General features: G+C 45.9%; 1 protein-coding gene across 4 annotated transcripts in view; it reads left to right on the top strand.

Moving 5' to 3' along the window:
* Positions 1 to 15,116, top strand: part of LOC306838687 (voltage-dependent T-type calcium channel subunit alpha-1I-like) — a 129,283-nt gene that overhangs the window by 45,806 nt on the left and 68,361 nt on the right. The gene's annotated exons all lie outside the window — the stretch shown is intronic.

The raw sequence follows: 15,116 nt of genomic DNA, 5'->3' as shown, positions 1-15,116 counted from the left end.
AATTCTGGATTCATGACTCAAAGTCTTTTTTTTTTTTTATTCACTTCAGGATCTACTCCAGTCATCTGTGAGAATCCATTCAGAGTTAAAGAGCTAGCATTAGCACTTAGCATGGAGTGACTGATTAGCCCAAACAAAAGTTATGAATCTATTAAAAATCTCAGAAGATAAGAATCTCGGTTTTTACATGAATTGATATTTTTTCCACCTCATCATCATTTTTATTATTAACATTTTTTAATGCATTTCATTAAAAACCTTTTGAAAGATGTTTTTATTATTCAGTATGATTCAATATTTTTGCATCCAGTCTGAAATCTTTTTTTCTTGTCATAAATTGTCAGTACCGCTGACCTTAAGGGCCACCGTATTTTTCAGCTGCGGTCTCACAGCTGGGGCACAGACACACTCGTGTCCTGTTATGTTCTCAGCGGCACCGCCGGAGCCGTCGAGCTTCACCAGAATCGATCAAGGGCACCTTGGTGGCTCAGACGGAGGAGCATCTTGCATCCACCTGAACTGCATCGAGTTCCACACCTGCTGCACGGACTCGCTCGCTGACAGCTCGTGTGACGCTCCTCCCTGCGTCATGTTTAGTTTAAATGTTTGGTAGGTAAACCCATCGGCTGGCCCTCTTTTTCTCATTTTGTTTCGACCGCTTTCTGGCACTGAGACTTGGCAGCTGTGCGCTCGTTCTGCCCTTCAAGAGTGGACTGATTATAATGCACATTAAAATGAGGAAATAGCCATTTGACTTCTGCAGTGATGATAGGGAAATAGAGGATCAGGGTCAATGCGGTAGAATATCTTGTTATGAGATTTGGGATTATTGAACTGCACAGTAGCCATTGTCATTGTGACGCTACATGAATAAATAATGCAAGGTCGAAACTGTGTGGTATCTTCTGATGCTTTTCAGGAAAATGTGGTCTGAGAGCCCCTGAGAGGAATGAAGCAACAGATGTGAACTTTATGACTTGAGTTTCTTCAGACGCTGGTTTTTGCCAGGTCATGCTAGCAGCCTCTAGATGAGGCTAACAGCTCGCATCGTCATTCTGCTTCATCGGCTTCTGCAGCGTCCTGTCAGACCAAACCAAGCGTGAGGACGTGGAAGTGCAGAGGGGCTAAGAGGACAAACTACCACATCTTCTTTCTGCTACAGTGTGTGTGTGTGTGTGTGTGTGTGTGTGTGTGTGTGGGTGTGTGGCATGTGCGTGCATGAGGTGTAATGCACTGTGTGTGCAGACGTGTGAGCTTGTGTGTGTGTCAGGTAGTAATTAATAAAGACAGGAACACTGGCTCTCCTGCTGAGCTGACATGCCTACAAGAGACTTGCCAGCAGTCCAAACACACACACACACACACACACACACACACACACACACACACACACACACACACACTGCAGCTAAAGGCAAACTCATTCCAACCAGCCGCACCCGGGCAAAGAACTTTGTCAGCCATGAGCGTAGTCCACATTGAAGGAGTCCAGCTTGCTCTTAATTTAAATGTCTTCGTTTGACAGAAGCGTCACTTGAAGGTAGCGATACAGAAGAGGCCGCTATGCATTATTGAGTCTCTTCTTAGTTCATTTCAGACTTAGAGCACATGTGGATTAATATTGTAGTAGTCTGATAAGGGCAGAAATTGGAGGAGTGCAGTAGAGACACAGAGAGACTTGGGCGTGTAGACTCAGAGAAACCTTAGTCACCGTCTGAGTCCTTCCAAAAAAAAAAAAAAAACCCAGCTTGTAGACAAAAAGAGACAAAATAAGTCAGAGGGGTTGGATGGAAGTTAGACAAAGTTGGGTTATTAAATGTTTTTAATTGCTGAAATTTTCATGCACGCTGTTCAAAGTGCAGAAAAATACAAGCGACGTCTCGGTGCAGTTGAGACAGCGTCCCCCTCCGCTCTCTGTCTGTCTGTTAGAGACATGCATGTAACTGGGCGCTGGAAGGAAAGGGCCGTATTTGCTGAGTCATGAATCTCTCCTCCTCATGGCAGATTGTCATTGAAAATATCGCTGAGTGAAACTTTGCTGTTTTGACACTATTGATCATGAACATGATGTCGATGGTAACGTTTTAAAACAAGGGGTGTGGACAGCATGCAGCCTGTCTCTGTCTCAGAGTGGGGGGGGGGGGGACCTGCACTGGTCTTCCTTGATCTGGTCCTGATCGTTTGGTCTTGTCTGGGAGCACTTAGTCATCGTCTCAGTCAGTGTGGTCGAGACTACAACTCGAGTAATAATACAAATAAATCCCAGCTTTCTAAGCGAGGGTGGAGAAATGTTTTAGAGATAAAAAGGAGAAAGAAAGGCTGATCTTGTTTTATTTATTTGTAGGGTTGTAGTTCTGGAGAAAACGTTGTTTTTTTTAAATGAACGTATAGCTGCTTTTTACAAGATGAAACATGCAGTCAAAGCACAAACACTGTTTTCAGCTGTGCTGAGTGTGTGTTTATCTCACAGGTGAGCCTCAGTGTGTCAGTATTTAAAGGTGAACGATTAATGGTCGTGTCCTCCATCGATAAGGAATAGATCCCTCTTCATGAACGGCAGAGAAGGAAAGGAGGAAAGCGAGGTCAAACACAAGGCTAGTGTGTGTGTGTGTGTGTGTGTGTGTGTGTGTGTGTGTGTAGTAGAGATTGTGGTGTTGATTGTGCAGTTTGAATTTGGTCATTTTGTTCTTGCACAGAAAAAAAACAGATGTGAAAAATCCAGAATTCAAACATAGATTTCTGCTGGCAGCTCTCCTCAGAGCCTGAAAGAATCATGCTACGATTTTACTTATGCATGAAAGTGAATGTTCAGTTCTGTTATGGTTTTTTTTTTTCGACTCAGGATTCAGGAGTTTTAGTCCACACTGCAAAATAAAAAAAAAGAAAGGAAGGGGTTGAGTCTGTCAGTCATGTCACTCGTCAGTGCCTCTGTATCCTTTTGGCTTTTTACGAGGTTGAATGGAACACTTTGGAGGTTTGGGGCTGTTAGAGAGACGCTTTTTGAGGGAGCTGTCACAGCAGCTCGACTGAGCCGGGGGTAAAATCCAGGCCACGATTTGCACTACTCTCCTTTGGCATCAGCTAAGAACTACAATAAAGCGTTTGTGGGATACAGTAAATGTCCCGGAGCAGTCCTCAGACTGTGCAGGCTGGTGCAATATTTACAAGTGTTTGTTTACCCCCTGAGAGGACACGCCAGTGTAGGACTCTGTGAAAACAAACCCTGGGTTATACGTGTTGATGCATTTCATTTTGTATGATCATTCATCATTTATAGGACAGTCGGTCGTCTCCTAGCCGACAGGTCGTCTCCTAGCCGACAGGTCGTCTCCTAGCCGCCAGGGCGTCTCCTAGCCGCCAGGTCGTCTCCTAGCCGCCAGGTCGTCTCCTAGCCTCCAGGTCGTCTCCTAGCTGACAGGTCGTCTCCTAGCCGCCAGGTCGTCTCCTAGCTGACAGGTCGTCTCCTAGCCGCCAGGTCGTCTCCTAGCCGACAGGTCGTCTCCTAGCCGACAGGTCGTCTCCTAGCCGCCAGGTCGTCTCCTAGCCGACAGGTCGTCTCCTAGCCGACAGGTCATCTCCTAGCCGCCAGGTCGTCTCCTAGCCGACAGGTCGTCTCCTAGCCGCCAGGTCGTCTCCTAGCCGACAGATCGTCTCCTAGCTGACAGGTCAGGGGTTCAATCTCCAGCTCCTCCCACATGTGTCCTTGGGCAAGACACTTAACCCCAAGTTGCTCCTGCTGCTTCCTCGGTGCGGTGTATGAATGTGATGAGTTACTTATCTTTAAACAGCAGCCGTGAACGTGTCCGTGTGACCTGCAGCTTCTTAATAAAGTCAGACTCACACACGTTAGCTTGATGCTAGCACATTGTTGTACATCGACTGTGAATGGAGTTAGCGCCATGATAGAGTAGATTGTTTCTCAAGTTAAGCAATGATGAGTTTGTTTCTGAGCGTCTCTCATCGGTAACTCGTCATCGGGTCAAAGTCGGTGAGCTGTGGACTGAATTGATTTCGAACAGATGATTAGCAAGTCAACAGGGCGTGGCCACGACACCTGTCACTCATTGATTTGATTGTTTTTCATTATCATTTTATTAGCTTATTTTTCTGCTCTCAAAAACTGAAAAGAATCCGTGTTGAGTCATTTGAAGAATAATGTTCTCATCTTTATGCATAAGAAAAGGGAGGGCTTATCCCCGTTAGCCTAGCCCCACCAGCTGTGTGTGCGCGCTCTGAGGACAACAACACTGCAGATGATTCAGGTCGAGGCTCACTTTCGCTCGTTTCTCTGTGGTGGAAGAGATCAAGAGATAAATAAATCAGTGTTTGAGTCTGCTGTGATATCAGCATATAAAACAGACCTTTCACATTAGCATCACAAACAGCAGCTTCAGAAGCTCACTCCCACTCAGAGTCACCTCATTCATCCTCTGAGCTTCTCTCTGCTTGTTTGGGTCTCTTTTATGAAGCACCTGTGAAATTCGGGATCCCCTCGTCACGCCTGCAATTAGAGGCGCGTGTTCAGGGGACTATTAGATATGACGAGGAGGGTCGAGAGCTGTAGGAAGAAAATGCTTCTCACAGAGGGGAGGACGTTTAGAAGCTAAGGCTGCACGAGTCAAGTTTGAAGCGCAGACTGTCTGTATGTACATTATAATACTCAATTAGGCTGCGTTTAGACTGCAGCGCTGCGCTGAAATAATCTCTTCAGATGCTACAATTAAACGTTAAGTGGACAAAACTGTGAAGAGAAGAGAAAGCCGCCGGATCCCCCTTTAATCGCTGCCACTCTGACGCCCCCCTCTCTCCGCCTCTGACTGAGCCCTGAGTCATTTTTCTGTCTGTTTGTAACAAGGGATCATGTCGGCCCATTAGACCTCTGTTGAAATATGGATGAGGAGAAGAGAGCGATGAGGCTCCTGCAGATCCTCTTCATCCCCATCTCCTCCGTCTGATCCGTTATCCTCACTCTCCTCCGACAGTTCAGACGCACACAGACGACGAGCGACGAGGCTTTTATTTGTGTGTGACTCAGAATAAAACCTGAAATCTAACTGGGTTCATGCATCACACTCTTCCTCCAAAGAACAGATCTTATTTATATCACAATGTGTGTGTGTGTGTGTGTGTGTGTGTGTGTGTGTGTGTGTGTGTGTGTGTGTGTGTGTGTGTGTGTGTGTGTGTGTGTGTAGGTGTGTGTGTGTGTGTGCATGACAGGACTATTTTTTAATGGTTTGCCATTAGGATTTAAAAATAAGTATTTCCTTTCGTCAGATGCTGAAGGATCAACATGCAGATCTGAAAGTCGGTACACGTCTGATACAGGGTTATTCATTTCAGTTCTCGAGCTCTGCTGAGCTCAGTTTATCTGCATTCACCAAAAGAACAGAGACGAGTAAATTAATCACAGCCTTCAGAGACTGACAACACAGATTATGAGACCATATGGAGTGATTTCTGCGCTGATTGTGACACATCATTTGGCCCCTGAAGAGCTTTGAAAGCTGCAGACTTTTCAGATGCACAAGCCATTACTCCCAACTTTAGTGTTGTGATGCCGCTCTCGTGTCTCTTTTGGTTTCTGTTGCCGTAAAAGTATTAAAGTTAGTGATGAAGAGGGCCCTGAGAAAGAAATGGATTTTTGTAGAAATCATTTCAAGAATACCTCGGGATCACAGCGCCTGCGGCTACACAATGCCAAATTTACTTTTGCAGAGTGTGGCTAACGTTAGCATAGCTAGCACTTAAGTCCTCCTTGAATTTTTTTCCAGGAAGCTTCAAATTGAGGAGCCGACCATCACCCAACATTTTCCTGTTGCGTTTTTGCTGAAGTCCGGTTTGAGTCGAGGCGAGAACTCGGCAGGGAATATTCCGGACAATCGACTGAAAGCAAGCAAAAAGAGCCGATGACTGTTTGTCCTGCCTCCTGAGATCCCGCCCCCTTCCTCCTGACTCCTCCCTGCTGTGAGGTTCATGTGTGAACAACGAACTCGGGAATATGTCTGGAGACAAAAACTTTTTAGAAATGCGCATCCGTCCATCGTATTCAGAGGCATATTTAACATTCAACAACAGGCGTATGATGTAGCCGAGAAATGTGTAAATGTTGAGTTTTATTTCACAAGAATTCGGCGTAGGCAGAAAAGATGGATTCCTATACGTAGGATGAGGACTGGTTTGTGTAGTTGCTTGTCATATCAGAGTGTGCACAGTGCCTGCAGATGTCAGCAATGCAGCCCTGTCGTCCCTCTTCTTCTTCCTGCTGTTTGCAGTCCTCTGACCCTGTGTCGAATTCAAACTATCGGCCTGTGAGTACGCTGCATGCAGCGCCGTCCAACGACCTGCTAAACTGTCTCGTCTTTATCTCTACCCACCTTTCTTTTTTCCCCCATGCACACTGCTTTCAAATCCTTTCTCGCTTCTTTACAAACATCTCTTTCACCCCTGACTGGTCTCTATACTCTCACTTTATATTGCTCTCCCTGTCTGTGTCTCACTCTTACACACACACACACACACACTCAAAGTATTGGCTTATATTTCCCATGGTGTCTGCAATACATTCAGCTTCACTAGCAGCAGCAATGTACTGGAGCAAGGCACCTGCTGTGCTGAGCTGATATGAGGAGGAAGACGGAAACACAGTCACACGAATGCAGACTCACAAACACTGTGAGCTTTTCAAAAAGTCAAATATGGGTGGAAACTGTAATAACCCTGTAAGTGCATCGACGCAAACTTGTGCAAAATTACAATATTTTACATTCGCTCACAGGCCAAAAGTGCACACACACACAAACACACACACACACACACACACGCTTGCATGAAAATCGACTAACACACAGTTTGTGTTTTTGTCTCTGTGGCTGAAGGCAACACGGCTGCTCCCGTTGCCGTGGTTACAGGCCATAGGCTTGTCTTACAGAGGTGCTCCAAGTCTTTGGCTGTGAGGCTGGTACAGGACTCTGGGTCTGTCTTGATCTTGATCGTGTGTGTGTGTGTGTGTGTGTGTGTGTGTGTGTGTGTGTGTGTGTGTGTGTGTGTGTGTGTGTGTGTGTGTGTGTGTGTGTGTGTGTGTGTGCGTGTGTGCAAGCGGTCCTGAGGAGCAGAACACATTATGAAGCAATTTCAGCAGTGTTAAATGAATCATGAGTGCAATTATCACATTAGATTGCATTTTTTTTGGTGCTGTGTAATGAGTCTGCTCCCTTTTGTTACTCTTTTAAAAATCCTCCTTCTGTCAAAAACCTTTCAGGACGATGCAGAGCAAGAAAAACCTTGCAGATAAATATGGCACTCGTTTAGTGTTTAATAATTCAGTAAGAACTTTAGGGTCGCACCGTGCAGAAATCACCTCCATGATGAAATATGAAGTGAAACGTCCTGCAGTTCCTTGAGTGTCCACTTGAGGCTTGCTCAGTCACCTGTGTTCAAAATGTCAGTTTATACAGCAGAAATCAAAATGTTTACAGCTCAGTACAAAACACACATTTGGTAACGATGTCCCCTGCCTTTGGTGTTTGATTAATTTTTGATTATTTTCAAGGGGCGAGTTGACTCACAGGCCGGCAGCTTGAAGCTGTTTGAACATTAAGACTCTCCTCAGCTCTCTCTGACGGCTTCAAGCTTTTACAATAACTGCCATCGTTTGTTTAAAACTGCATGCTTCAGAATCCAGTGGATGACATCACTGAGACTGTACGTCCATGTTTCATACATACGGTCTCTCCCCATCCTCCATCTTTTGTTATCTATATCCTTTACACCTCCCCTCTAAAAACCGCTGTGTAAACAAATGAATATGTTATATAATTGTATCAGAGTGGATAATGACTTGAATAAAAACATCATATTGATTTCCAGCGACCTGTGAAGCTACACTTCCAGATGCTGTAAATATAAGTTCTGCCATCGAGCCGTATAGTGTTTACGGTGTTGGAGGGGGTAAAAAAAAAAAAGATCAACGTGTTGTTCTCGGACATTTATGAGTCAGTTCTGTTTATTTACTCTCCAAAATAATTGCTAAAGCTGTTCATGTCTGAGGACGGTGCCAGCTGTGAAGTTAAAGATTCATAGTTTTGCATAAAACCTCACTGAGTCTTTGGTTTGCTTGTTATTCTCGATGCTCTTCTGTGCGGGGGGGGGCGGGTTGGCCCGCTGGTTTGCAGAGGGAGAGCTTGTGAACTCTCTGGTTTAGCCGTCTGTCATCTCTGAAGGTTACACTGGGAGTGTTTTCACAGCTGTTTGCACAGATAAGGAGCGTTATGCAAATTTAAGTTGGACCACAAGTTCTTGAGTCTCAGTGAATAAAAAAAATAAATGTTTGCTCATACTCCATGAAAAGGTGAAATCCTGTGTATACAAAGATAGAAATCAGGCGCAGCAAGGACGCCGCAGGAAACACTGAGGCTCAAATATGAGAGATGGGAATGTGGACTGAGAAGCTGTGTGACCTGGTAGGGACGTGAGCCCCACGGACTGACCAATCAGCATCCTCTCAAACATGAAGCCAGTGTGGAGGACTTCTTCAAGCTGCTGCTTAAAGCCCCCCCCGCCCCCTTTAGGCCCCGTTTAAAGTCAAACATGACAAAGAAGAGTTTCTGTCTGTGTTCAGGAAGACTCTGCAGAGTGTTGAAGAACTCGCTGGTTGATATTTGAGCTGTAATGCATGATGAGGGGAGGGATGATGGAGTGACAGGTCTGAGTGAGTGAGATGAGCCAATGTTTCCTTTCTTGGTGGCTTATTTAATGTTTGTCACGCAGGTTTTTCTTCTTCCAGTGTGTGTGTGTGTGTGTGTCTGTGTGTGTGTGTGTGTTTCTACAACTACTGATTTTATTTCATTCAACTTAGCTTAACTTGCTCATTTGCCAGATAACGATTTAGATGCACGCAGTACAGCTTTGATAACTTGGTTTTGCACCAAATATGGTGGAAACCAAAGTCAGGCTTCAAACTGATGGCTGACTTTACAGTCTGTGAGACGAACGCAGAGGTCGACTCGTTGACTAATAAAGGACTCAGAAATGAAGACGGCTAAAGTAGGGATGAGAGCAGAGCGAGTCAGTTGAGGAGATTCCTGGCTGTCTGCCTCGACACTTTATTAGATAGAGAGAGAGAGAGAGAGAGAGCGAGCGAGACGGTGAATGGAGATTGTTTTGAGGACGGTGAATCTGAAACAAGAAGGGACAGTGGTTGTCACAAAAATGATGCAGGAGGAAGATGTGTGTGTGTGTGTCTGTGTTTGTGCATGATTCAGGGCAGGGATCCTTGAAGTATAGTGTGCAGGAGAGTGTGTGTGTGTGTGTGTGTGTGTGTGTGTGTGTGTCAGTGACCTATCATGCTGCGTTCTCATTGGGAGAAGAGACAGGCACAGGCTTCAGTGCCACAGTGAGAGGCAGAATGTCATTTTGATTCCTTCCGAATGAGACTGATCGTGAGGGTTTTTCACAGGAACACACACACACACACACACACACACACACACACACACACACACACACACACACACACAGGCACAAAGGAGGGGAGCTCTGTCATAAAGCCTCATTGTAAATCAAACAGATCTCATTCAGATATGAGTCATCCTGTTTTTAACACACATTCACACACTGACAATCTCTCACACACACACACACACACACACACACACACACACACACACACACACCTGCATGGATTATATAAGTGCTCACACTGAAACACAAACACACATTTTTACAGCAGAGAAAAAAAAAATCCTACAGAAATAGAATTTGGTTCTTTAATTATTTACACCGAGAGGAAGCCAAATTATTTCCATGCAGCAAACTGGTGAAGGTCTTTTCTGCTGCAGCGTTCAATAAAGAAAAAAAGCTGAGATTGAAAAGAACTCCTCCTCGCCTCGAAATCACTTACTGTAGCAGAAACTTTTCAACTCACCTACTGTATTACAAGTTAGAGAGAGAGGGAGAGAGAGAGAGAGAGAGAGAGAGGGAGGGAGAGAGAGAGAGAGGGAGAGAGAGAGGGAGAGAGAGAGGGAGGGAGAGAGGGAGGGAGAGAGAGAGAGAGAGAGAGAGAGAGGGAGAGAGAGAGGGAGGGAGAGAGGGAGGGAGAGAGAGAGAGGGAGGGAGAGAGAGAGAGAGAGGGAGGGAGAGGGAGGGAGAGAGAGAGAGAGAGGGAGAGCGAGAGAGAGAGGAGTGACCTGCGTGAAAGAAGCCACAGGTCAGATTTAACCCTTTACAGGGCTCTCATTGAAATACTTTAAAAATTAAAAAATTCATTGACAAAGTTTCCATATTTGGTTCAAATGCCACGATAGCAGGATCAGTGACGTCGGCTCTCTTCTGATTGGCTGAGTGAGGATCACATGCTTCTCGACGTCACTGAGGTGCAGAAGGGCGGCCACAGCCTCTGTACGTGTGGCGCCCAAACTAACCACTCAGCCACCAGCACATCCTGTCTCACCCAGAGATACGTGATTACATGCTGAGTAACAACCCCAGGATACGACAGGTTTCACGATACACAGGCCTCATTGTGTTTGACAATGATTTTAGAAAATGAGCACACAGCTGTGCTTTGTTGACAGCAGAGGTGAATTAAGGATCCTACGACTCCAAACTCTTCAGTTCAGGTCCTCAGAGATCCTGGAAACACACTCAGATGTTTTAATCCCAGAGCTGAGGCTGTGCTGTTATCGTGAGCTGCACCTGTCATCCTTTCTGTACCATCGGCCTCCATCATGACGATGCACAGCTCTCCTGTCTCGTTGGCCCGGACAGTCCTGCTCGCACACACACGTATCATGGAGCAGGTTATGTGTGCATAAAGAGGAGCTCAAAGGGTTAAATATTCAGCTCGCTGCGGCCAATCTCAGCCATGTCAGACGTTTATGTGCTGCAGCCAGCAGGAAGGGAACACAGAGTTTTTACAGGGACAAAATAAATAAGAAATGCACTCAGGTAATAAATTGGTTTTAAGCATGCACCAGCGCCTCCCGTTTTCACATTTGATGATTTGAATAATGTGTTTTTTTTCTAAAGATGTTTTCCTACCACAGGTGTGGAAGACAGAGAGCCGAAGTGAGGCTCCTTCGCTCTCCCTTTTTCTCTCTCACTTCAATGCATCGCAAAAAACAGACAGACAAACAAAGAGAAAATCAGCAACACAAAAGTCTGAAATATTTCATCAAATAGAGAGACGGAGAGCGTGATGAAGCTGGAGAGCTCCTAATGGAGGAAAAGGAGGATGAAAGAGGAGGGCGAGTGTGACCAAATGTGTGTCGACACAGAGGGACAGGCGTAGAAATAGGTAGAGACACGGAGAAGAAGAAGAAGAAGAAGAAGAAGAGGCAGAAGATGAGAGGAGGGTAAAGACAGAGAGGAGGAGCTGAGTGCATCCTAAAGAGATTAGACGCACATGGGGAGAGAGGCAGGGACGCTAAAGAGGAAGACCCAGAGAACCCTCCTCAGTGACACGCTGATGGTCTGCGGGTGGACGCTTCAACATTTTAAGGGTAAATAGCCCAAAAGTAATGGCCTAAAAAGAACAATCAAATGAAAGGCTGAAGCTTGATAACAGCGCGCCTTCTTTCCTCTCTCCTCAAAGGGTTATGGTGTCAGACTCGGTTAGCGCCCTCCCAACATGATTAGGCGGTGACAGGACCGGCCGTCAGCCAGCACGGTGGAATCAGCTGCGTCTGAGTGAGCCGCCTGCTGCTTCATTTCCCCGGAGGAGTGAAAGGTCTGCCGTGGCTGTGACAGAGACGCTGAACTCAAAGCAGCACACAGTCCCTTCACATGTCAGAGCACATGATGCACAGACTGTCGCCTCTGATGGGTTTCAGGGTGAAGAGTCCGAGCTGGTTTTTGCATGTAATGATGGAGTCAGGAGGAGGCTTTGTGTTTATGGAGCTGCTCTGCAGAGGTTTTGTATTCAAAGCTCTGAGCTCTGCAGAGATGGCTGAGAGTTCAAACCAGGCGCTGCATCCTTTGTCCTCTCGCTCCTGTCTCATGTTTGTTTATAGCTAAGTCCCAAACAAGTCCTCTCCCATGCTTTTTGTGTCTCTTTGTGTTTGTTCCTCTCTCTCTCTCCTCCGAGTTCACTCCATGTCTCTGTTCTTGACTTTTGCTTTGCTAGCACAGAACCTCGAGGCAGGTTCTTAGTTGTGCTACGGGAGTATTTTACACACACACACACACACACACACACACACACACACACTCATACACACGCAGGCTGATGGATTTTTCATTGCCTGTCGAGGTATTATGTGTCCCAGAGTGTTTGCGTTTGTGTTTGCTGCGAGGGCAAAATTGGCCGTGGTTTGCTCGGTCACCCGCGGGACTGACTGACTGGAAATGAGAAAAAAAAGGAAGAGAAAGAAGTGAAAGGTGGGGGCGACACCTGGGGGAGTTGAAATTGTATTTAGGGAGCACGAATCTCAGAAATGCAAAGGAAAGAGAGCGTCACCTAAAGAGGGTTAAGATCCTCTTCTGTAAGGACGATTGTCATGTGAGAAAACCCGGAAGAGAATTTCTTTGCACACATTGTTCGGATATTATTTCTCCCTATTTCACTGTTCACCCCAGAGAGCAGCACTGAAGAGACAGCAGAGACTGTAGAGAGGAGCTGGAAGGATGTGGAGGGATGCAGATTAAAGTAAGGTGTGTGTGTGTGTGTGTGTGTGTGTGTGTGTGTGTGCAGGAGAGGGACATATTGTGAAAATAAATAACATGTTTTCAACCACATAATCTCAGGATTTAAAAGAAGAAGAAGTGTATATTCAAAGTGTGAGTGTTGCACATTAAAGATTCACTTCCTTTCTCTCTTGAATGTTCTCACACATTCAGGGACATTTCAAATTGAAGTCTGTCCCAGAGCTCGGCAGGTTCAGTGAGAGGTGATCATGTCGAAGAGGATGGAGCGATAGTTTGATAACTCTCCCTGCAGGCTCGGACACAATGCAAGCTGCAGAAACAGGAAACACACTCTTCACCGGCGTTGATGTTCAGCAGCACTTCATCAGCTCTCAGAGAAAATCACACCTCAGTGTCAGTGATGCTGAGCCTTCCATCGTTATCAGAGCTTGTAGCTGTGTGTCTTCATGGTCTGCTACCAGTCACTAGATGACTGTTGTTCAGCGGAACAAGCAGACTGTTGCTATGGACGCGGCTGTAATCACAGCATACGGAGGATTGATCAGGGAGGCGTTTAAAGACGGCCGGATGGAAGAGAAAATGTCAACAGACTTCGACATGATGAGGCAGAAAACCTCCGTCAGGTTGTGCTGAGTCATGACGATCTGTTCACCTCGACTCACTTCACCGTCAGAGCGAATGTTCAGCAGCAGCTAGCTTAGCGCCCTCTCTGCAGCTCTATCTGTAGAACAACTTCCTGTTCACGAGACGTTATCCTTTAAACATCTCTGACATGAACATCACCGATGGTCTGCAGGCTTCACTTTGCTTTTTGTAAATTTAAGATTATCTTATTAATGATGACGTCATGTAATGGAAATCATTTCACATGCAGGAGCTGATGACACCTGTAAACTACTTCCTGTTAGCGATCCATGAGCTGGTCACAGACGGAGATCAGGTTGGAGCGACACCTGGGGAAGTTGATGTTATTATAATTGTGTGTGTGTGTGTGTGTGTGTGTGTGTGTGTGTGTGGGTGTGTGTTGGGGGGGATACAGGGCCTTGCTCAAGGGCACCCGGCAGTGCTCAGGAAGTGGTCTGGCACCTTCCGGTTCCCAACCCACGTCCCTACAGACTAAGCTACTGTCGCCCCAATTTAGGGAAATGCAAAGGAAAGAGGGCGTCGCCTCAGGATGGGTTCAAGTCCCGGTGCAGACCATAACACAGAAGCTGCTTTAGAAGATGGAGAGGCGCTGCCCTTGAGCAATGCCACAACCTCTTTGGCCCGCTGGCGGCGTATTGAAGCTCCACTCTGGAGTGTGTCAGGGATTAATAAAGTGTGTGACTTGAAAGAGAGGGCCACTTCCTGCCCCACACTTTCAGCGAGCGTGAGTTCTGCGAGTGCAAAGTTCAGAGGAACAAAAGACTTGAAGCATATTGTGTGAATACAAAACGTGCGACACAAATGAAAGACTTAAAGAGGACGGAGACTAGAACAAGAGGAACGTAAGCTGCCAGCTTAAGATATGAAAATGTGAAAAGCTGTAAGGGACTTTTCAACTGCATGGTCGTGATTATCGCACACACACACACACACACACACACACACACACAGCGCTATAGGCGTGTAAGAAATGTATGGATTGACCCTTTTTTATAATGCTACAATAATGATCCTGTAATCGCTCATTAAGACGGCCTGCACTGTACACACACACACACACACACACACACACACACACACACACTCTGTACAATCAGTGTGTAAGGTGGAGGAGGAAAGCGGGGCGCTGCAGCGGCGTGCAGGAACGAAACCCGGCGAGTGAAGCTGCAGCCAGCAGCCTGCTTGTAAATCACACTAACACGCTCAGAAAACAATAGTTAAATATTTCATTCTATTGACATTAGCAGCGTCCTGAAGTTGCAGATGGCGTTTCCTTTTTTTTTATAAATGAGCTCATAGTGTTGTGTTTTTTTCACCTCTCTGAACAGATAGCTCAGCCAGCAGTCTGCGGCAGGGACCAGTATTTACTCGACGGTGTCTGATTTATGACTCACGCAGTCATATAGCAGAAACAGGTTGGCTGGGTGAAAAAAAGCGTCTCATCTTTATTTCCATTGATGAATTGCTCGCCGGCTAAGCGGCAGCTGTGTGACCTCTTACCTCACATGATGTGTTGCTTACGAGCCGTGAATGAGTCACTTATGCTAATAGGGGAAATATGTTCCATCAATCTGTGGCTTTCTACCTGTTCATACTGTGCTGCGTGGAAGAGAAGGTGGCAGGCCAAACATTTAGAAGGTGCTAACCAGCTGAGAAGGGAGCTTTTTACTTATAATCAAGTATCTGATTATTATTTCATCATCAACTTTAAAGTAGGTTCATCCTCATTTTAAACCTTAATTCATGTTAGTGTGACGCCACAAGTGAGTAAAAGACACGAAGAGGCAAGATCAAAATCTGAATTCATCACGAATGAAGTTCGACACCTT

The sequence above is a fragment of the Symphodus melops genome (assembly GCF_947650265.1).
Source record: "Symphodus melops genome assembly, chromosome: 17".
NCBI lineage: Eukaryota > Metazoa > Chordata > Actinopteri > Labriformes > Labridae > Symphodus > Symphodus melops.
The sequence above is the reverse complement of the archived record's forward strand: the minus strand, read 5'-3'. Positions and strand labels throughout refer to the sequence as shown.